This window comes from Solanum pennellii, chromosome 7 (assembly GCF_001406875.1).
Source record: "Solanum pennellii chromosome 7, SPENNV200".
NCBI classification, from domain to species: Eukaryota; Viridiplantae; Streptophyta; class Magnoliopsida; order Solanales; family Solanaceae; genus Solanum; species Solanum pennellii.
In genome coordinates this window covers 21240045-21247139 of record NC_028643.1, presented here as the reverse complement: position 1 = coordinate 21247139, position 7095 = coordinate 21240045, and the positions used below count along the sequence as shown (strand labels likewise).

At 35.4% G+C, this 7095-nt stretch overlaps 1 pseudogene; it reads right to left on the bottom strand.

The window, feature by feature from the left end:
* Nucleotides 1-493: 493 nt before the first annotated feature.
* Nucleotides 494-7095, bottom strand: part of LOC107024907 — a 30171-nt pseudogene continuing 23569 nt past the window's right edge.

Below are 7095 nucleotides of genomic sequence, written 5' to 3'. Positions count from 1 at the left end.
AAGTTAAGTCTAAACTATTTTCCTCGTGGGAACGATCCCAACCTCACTAGTTGGGTTATTTACTTGACACGACCGCTTTACTTCTTATTTGAGAAGTAAGTTTGAGCGTATCAACCCGCCTAGTTACCATCCATAGCTTGGTAGGACAACGTACACTCTCATAGCTTTGTAGGCTAACAACTTTCTATCATGAAAGGAAAAGAAATAATAAAATGTTCAATATAAAATTTTGACAATATAAGTAGTCGGCCAATTATTTACCAAAAACTTCTTCGTTTTCATCGTCTTATTCTCTTTCTTCTTGTTCTTCTTTTTTAAAATTTCATGTACTATTAATTTTGAGCAAATTATATATCAAAAGAATTTCATTTCTAAAATTTGAAATTGTTTAGAGGAGATTTTGAGCGATTATAATTGAATAGTCAATATATACTTCAAGTCTAGTTAGCATATATTTCATGTACGAGTAAGCTATATTAAAATTGAGTGTAAGTCAGTAGACCACATTATAAATACAAAGAATGTACAAATGTGAAGCATCTTCACATTTCAAGCAAAGGTCTTTACAAGTTAAAACTGACAAAGCACGCCAAACCAGTGATTTGCTGCATTCTTTCCCCTACAGTTACAAATATTATGTCACAGTGCAAAAAAAAGGAATAAGTTTGAGATCCACCTTTCTTCCAAATTTGAAATCGTAGAGATAAAGCTGTAAAATTGGAAAAGAAAACAAAGAAACCTGTCTTTCCTTTACACTTCCTTTTCATCCTCACTCCATCTTATCCAGCAGACGGTCAATACACTCAATCATCAGCAACGTAACCATTTTATACTTGCCCGGCACGAGGAGCTTCCACATGCCTGGGCGGTGTTGACACATGAATCATTGCCTGATCTGTTGCTGCTGGAGTAGGTCTTGGTGCTATGGTGACATGCAAACCCCTTCATTGCCCTGCCTGCAGTAAGAAAGCAACTTCAGCTGCTGCCTCCTGCTTTAAATGAAAACTAAGAAATATTAGAGAACAATACATTCATACAAGGAAAAAGATAATTCGTAAAATCTTGGATTGCTTGTGCTATATATTTCTTAAAACACTCACAAAAAGGGTCCGAAAATTGTTTTAGATCACAGTTTCAAATCTTATAATATTACAATTCAGTACTCTTCCATTGGAAGGAACTGTGATACAGTAAATACATAGAGAATGGATATTCTAGAATAGGAGTGGATACTGATGTTAGGTTTGGACATGAAGATGCAAAATCTTGAAAATAGAGACAATACGGCCCTATCAAACTACAATTTCAAACCCACGCAAGCATATCTAAAATATAAAAGTTGTAGATGTCCAATTGTACTATCAAATACGTATACACATAAACAAGAAATTCAAAAAATGCTAGCAAAACATAAACACAATCTATTATTTTCATATATAAAAGTTCCATGATGAATAGAACCAGATAGAATAGAATAGATACGGAGGAGTCCCACTGCATTTGGGAATAAAAGATAAATCTGCCCTTTAACTTAGCCTTATTTCACATTTATGTCCTCCAACTTGGGTGTGCACACGTAGACATTTAAACTTGTATAAAATTGAACAAATAGACACAAACATCCTACATGGCATCCTACATGGAAATTTGATTCCTACATGGTGTCCTACGTGTATTTGTTCAACTTTATACAAGTTTAAGCGTCTACTTGTGCACACTCAAAGTCGGAGGACATAAATGTAAAATGAGGCTATGTTAAAGGGTATATTTGTGTATTATGCCTTATTAATTCATTGGCAGATTAAAGATGTTCACTAAGGGGCTCCGATATATAAAAATGTAGTGCTTGGGTTTTGAACTTGGCACATGAAGGTGAATTTTGATCTCCCTGACCACAAAGTCAACCTCTAGTCTTCTGTTCGGGGATTCAACTCTATATACTTAAAAACTAAAAACAGTAACTTATACGTACAATATAATATTTTGCCAAGGGGGTTTTGCTGAACACCCTTGAGGCCCCCCCACTCCCCCCCCCCAAAACCCCTAGATTTAGATGTTCAATATTAAACAAAAAAGGGCAACATACTGTACACCAGGACTATATGAAAAAAAGGACAAAAATAGGCTTGTGCTAATAAAAGTCTATCACTTGGTTGCTTTATTGATGAGAAGCGAGGGGTCATCAATTCATGGGCGAAGCCATGCACTTCAAATAAATCTATTCTTCACACAAAGTGATTCCAACAAGAAAACGTCAATTTTTTATAGCTTTTTAAATAAAGTAACAAACTTTGTTAATGTGCAGGGAAAAGTAAGCATATGTATCCAAGAAGTACACAAAAAAGTAAAAAACCTACTAAAGGATATGGTTTCTATGTAGAACACTCATCTTCTATACAGAAAACATTACAAGTACAACAAAAGAAAGTAAGGGACAAAATATTACTTCTCCTTAATTGTTCAAAATTCCTCGCTACACCCTTAAACACTCTCCAATATATCTCTTTGCAAACAGCCCAAATACGAGTTAGTGGTGCCACATTCCGCGACTTATGTCTTTTTCTTCTTTAGTTCTTATCTTTTACTGTACCAGTCATCACTGAAATACCCCCAAACCAATTAAGATTTTTGACCGTAACCTCAGGTGTGAGGGGATGATCGACATCTTCAACCAAACTCTTACCCATATAAGACCAACTGACATAAGTGACCTTCCTATTCCTCAAATTCTCAACAATCAAAAAATTGTCTCAGTAGCTTCTAACCTCCAACCGAGTGAAGAAACACACATCCTCGGAACTTCAGGGATCTGTATTGAACTTTGTAGGAATGCAACCTCCTCCTGGAACAAAGGATTGTCGTAAAAAGATTTAACATAGAACACTCCAGCGTTCCCTGTCTTCCCCTTTCATGTGCTGTACTTTCTTTGTCAAGCAATCTATAAGTGTCCCCACCACCAGTTATGCCCCCCTAAAATATACACTCACATCCTCTACACTAAGACACATAGGCATTAAAGTCTTCCCACCCCTTAAAATTATTCCATCACAATCCACGTCCTTAAGGCATAGAAGCATTTTTAGTCTTCCATCCCCCCCTCCCCCCTAGCCTCCCAAAACACATGTTCCTTTACCCAAATCTCCATTACTATTTGTTTACAACAAATTTTAAAGTTGTCAGTGACGGAAATTGACTGTAATCACAAATAAAATATGAAGAAACAAGGATTTTATTGACAAATATTTGTTAGTACAACTTTGTTTATACTTTGAGTCTTCTCCATTCAGCATTTTCCATGATTCGAGGGTCATTAGTAGCATATTTCTTGAATATAGGATTTCATGGACATCCTAATGATGTGTTTAATCTACATAAATGTCACGCAACACTTTGCTTTGAGAAGGACCATGCTATATCTCTTAATCTCTTTGTGAATAAGTTTTTCTTTGAGAAGGACCATGCTTGAAGTTTTGTTCATGACACTAGCCCGAGCATATACATGAAATAAGTGGGGATATTCTTGATGAGCATTTCCTTTCCTTCTTTGGACTACATTTTCCTATCCTCATTCAATTCTCTTTTCAATCATCTCATAATCAGATTTCACTCTACTCGATCTTCATAAGAAGCACTAAGTGGCAGCCCAAGATAGGTAGTGCGAAAACTCAAATCAGATTCAGAACCAGAACTAATAGAGAATGTTCTCTCCCTCTCCCAGGTATAATTTCTTTACCTCTTCTCTTTGAACATTTCGAGTAATATCAACATTAGTGCATATTTCGTTAGAAATTTCATTATCATATTACTAAATTTATGAATGCATTGAATTTTCTTGCCCCATAAATTAAGCATTTCACTATAAAGTAGCACACACCTAACATTTCATTTGTCACTTCAAGCCACAACTACCTTTATCGCTTCTCTGTATTTTTCACTTTTAATAACAATACAAGAACCCAATAGCATGGCCATGTGGTCAATGAACCCAATTGCAAATCTTGGAGGTAAAGATTCAAATTCTAGCACAGATAGACGAGTTGAGTTGTCTAATGTGTGTGCGGGGGAGGTGGTAGGTAACGGTGGAATAGAGGAGGTGGGCCAAGCTATCCCGAACACCATCTCTATAAAAAGAAAAAGGTTCAATCTAATATCATGTTTGGTAAAGTATTTTAGTTTGTATGTCTTGGAGGAAATGATCAATGATACAGAGTAGTTCTAAATGTATAAAGGTTAAATTGTTTAGGTTCTTGATATATATAACTTAACTAGGGTAGTGCGAAATTCGGGTCAGACCAATAACCCGAAACGAAAATCATGTTATTAGGCCAATGGATCTGGATAATGGGTTAATGGTTCAGGTGTCAGTTTATCATATTTGGATATTGGATAATCGGTTGGGGTGTGGGTTTGTCTAAGATGAATTTCGGGCCACCTAATATGAAACCGTTAATATTTTAGGCCTCATATTGAATTTGAAGCCTAATTTAAAATTAGGACTCAAATTCTGAAACCTCACTTCTTAGTTCTTATGCCTCACTTTTCACTTTTCACTTTTCAGTCCTCAGTAATTATATTCTCACTTCTTAGAAGAACTCAAAAGTCGCTTCTCAATCCTCATATCACTCCTCAAACCATATCGTCGACTGCTCATGCCCGCTGGAAAATGGTGGTTGGTAAGTCACCAATACTCACTTTCGTAGTTTCATTAGCCGACTGTTTGTAGAACCTGTTTAGACTTTATTTCCTTTGTTTTTAGTTATTGTTCAAACTTTAGACTTGTTTTAGTGTCTTCAACAATCAACAATTCATCCACCTTTAATACGAATCAATACAATCAATGATTATTTCATACATTTTCACAGTCTCAAGTCTTTGGTGAAGTATCATGGCTGAAAATATCTAAATTGATATGGTTGTTGGTGAGAGTGGAGCTTCAAATGTAATATATGAAACTCAAATTGTTGATTCCTATGTAAAGAAAGAACGGAAATAAGGTCTCATGATTGGGATCATTTTACTCGTAAAATTGATTTTGATGGAACTAGCAACGGTGCTTGCAACTATTGTAAGAAAGAGTATTGTGTTGACTCAAAGAGACATGGTACGATAGGGATGCTTACTCATCTGTCCAAATGCCAAAAGATGTTTTGTAATATTGATATTAAACAAGCAAATTAAGAAGAGCGTAGGAAGCTTTGTGTCGTATGGTAATTCTTGATGAACTTCCTCCCAGATTTGTTGAAAAAGAAGGCTTTAAACAATTTATGAAAGTAGCACAACCTTGTTTCCGCATTCCTTCTCGTACCACCGTGAATTGTGATTGCTTTGATATTTTTTATGAAGAGAAAAATAAGATGATAACTCCTTTTAAGGAAACACAACAAAATAGTGTGCGTAACCACCAATACTTGGACTTTCATTCAAAGAATTAATTATATGGACATTACAACTCATTTGATTGATAAAAGATGGACTTTACATACAAGAATAATAAACTTTTGTCCAATTTCTAGTCATAGAGGTGAAGATCTAGCAAAGTCTATTGGTAAGTATTTGCACGATTGGGGATTACATCAAATTTTTACGGTTACAGATAATGCGTTCAAATAATGTGACGGTTATTGAGTTTTCTAAGCAATTGACTAAGTGGGGGACCAACATTTTGGGTGGTAGTCACCTTTAAGTGAGGTGTATGACTCATATTCTGAACCTTATTGTTCAAGATTACACAAATGAAATAAATGTGTTCACTAAACAAGTAAGGAAAGCAGTGAGATACCTTAGACAATCCCCAACTAGGTGGAAAAAATTTCAAGAATGTTGTGAAGATGAAAATCTTGTTGAAAAATCTTTATGCTTGGATGTTCCTACAAGGTGGAACTCCACCTACATCATGTTGAGCAGGGCTATTGAATATGAATGTGCAATTTTAGATTATGCCGACGGGGATATTGGCTTGGAACATCATCATAAGTATATTGATAATGAGGATGGAATTCCTACAAGTATACTTTTGAGCAGTGATTTAGAGAGTGTAAAGAGAATTGAAAAAATTCCTTGAAATGTTTTTTAACCTTACTTTGAAGATATCTGGATCACGATATGTGACATCAAATCTTCATTTTCTTGAAATTTGTCAAGTTGGTGTTTACTTGAAACAATTGATATCAATTGAAGATAATGTTTTGGTTGATATGACAGTAACCATGAAGGAAAATTTTGATAAACATTGAGGTATCAGGAAAAATTTGATAAATATTGGGGTGATACAGACAAAATGAATAAGATGCTTTTCATACTACGTGTTTTGGAGCCTCGCCACAAATTTAGCACTCTCTTAAAAAATTGTTTGCGGACAAAGGGGAAAATATAGAGAGTGGTGTGCGAACGTACATGAAATCTTTGTATTATGAGTATGAAAATCCTATTTCAAATGATAAAAGTGGTCAAGTATTTGAGGAATCTGGTTCATGGTCTATACCTATAGGAGATTTTGGGAATTTCTTTGCGAAATTACATAGACATACATCTGGAAGTGGATGTGCAAATTCTAAGACAGAATTGAATAAATATCTTGAAGAATATATTGAAATGGAAAACCGCACTTTGAGGTGTTGCTTTGGTGGAAATTCAACTCACCCCTTCCTTTCTGAGATGGCTCGAGAAGTATTAGCTATTCCTATTTCACCTGAATGTCCGTTTAGAACTGTAAGAGGCATTGTTGATTCATTTAGGAGTTCATTAACACCTAAATTTGTACAAGCTCTAGTGTGCCTTCAAGATTGGCTTCAAAGTGAACCACAACCTATAATATTGAGGAAGATTTACATTTTCTTAAGCAACTTGAACAAGAAATATCAAAGAAACTTCCACCGATGTAAAATTGCGAATAGTTTATTAAATATTTTTGTTGCTTAGGAGTTGAGCTGTAACGACCTGTTTAGTCGTTTTGAGCAGCAGATTTTATTTCTGGAAAATTGGCTGAGGAAACGGACCCCACGACGGAACGTCACAGGCACGACGGACCGTCGCAGGGTCTCGTTTCAGCATACTTAGAAATTCTGAAATTGGGTACTGAAAATCGACTCTCTGTAA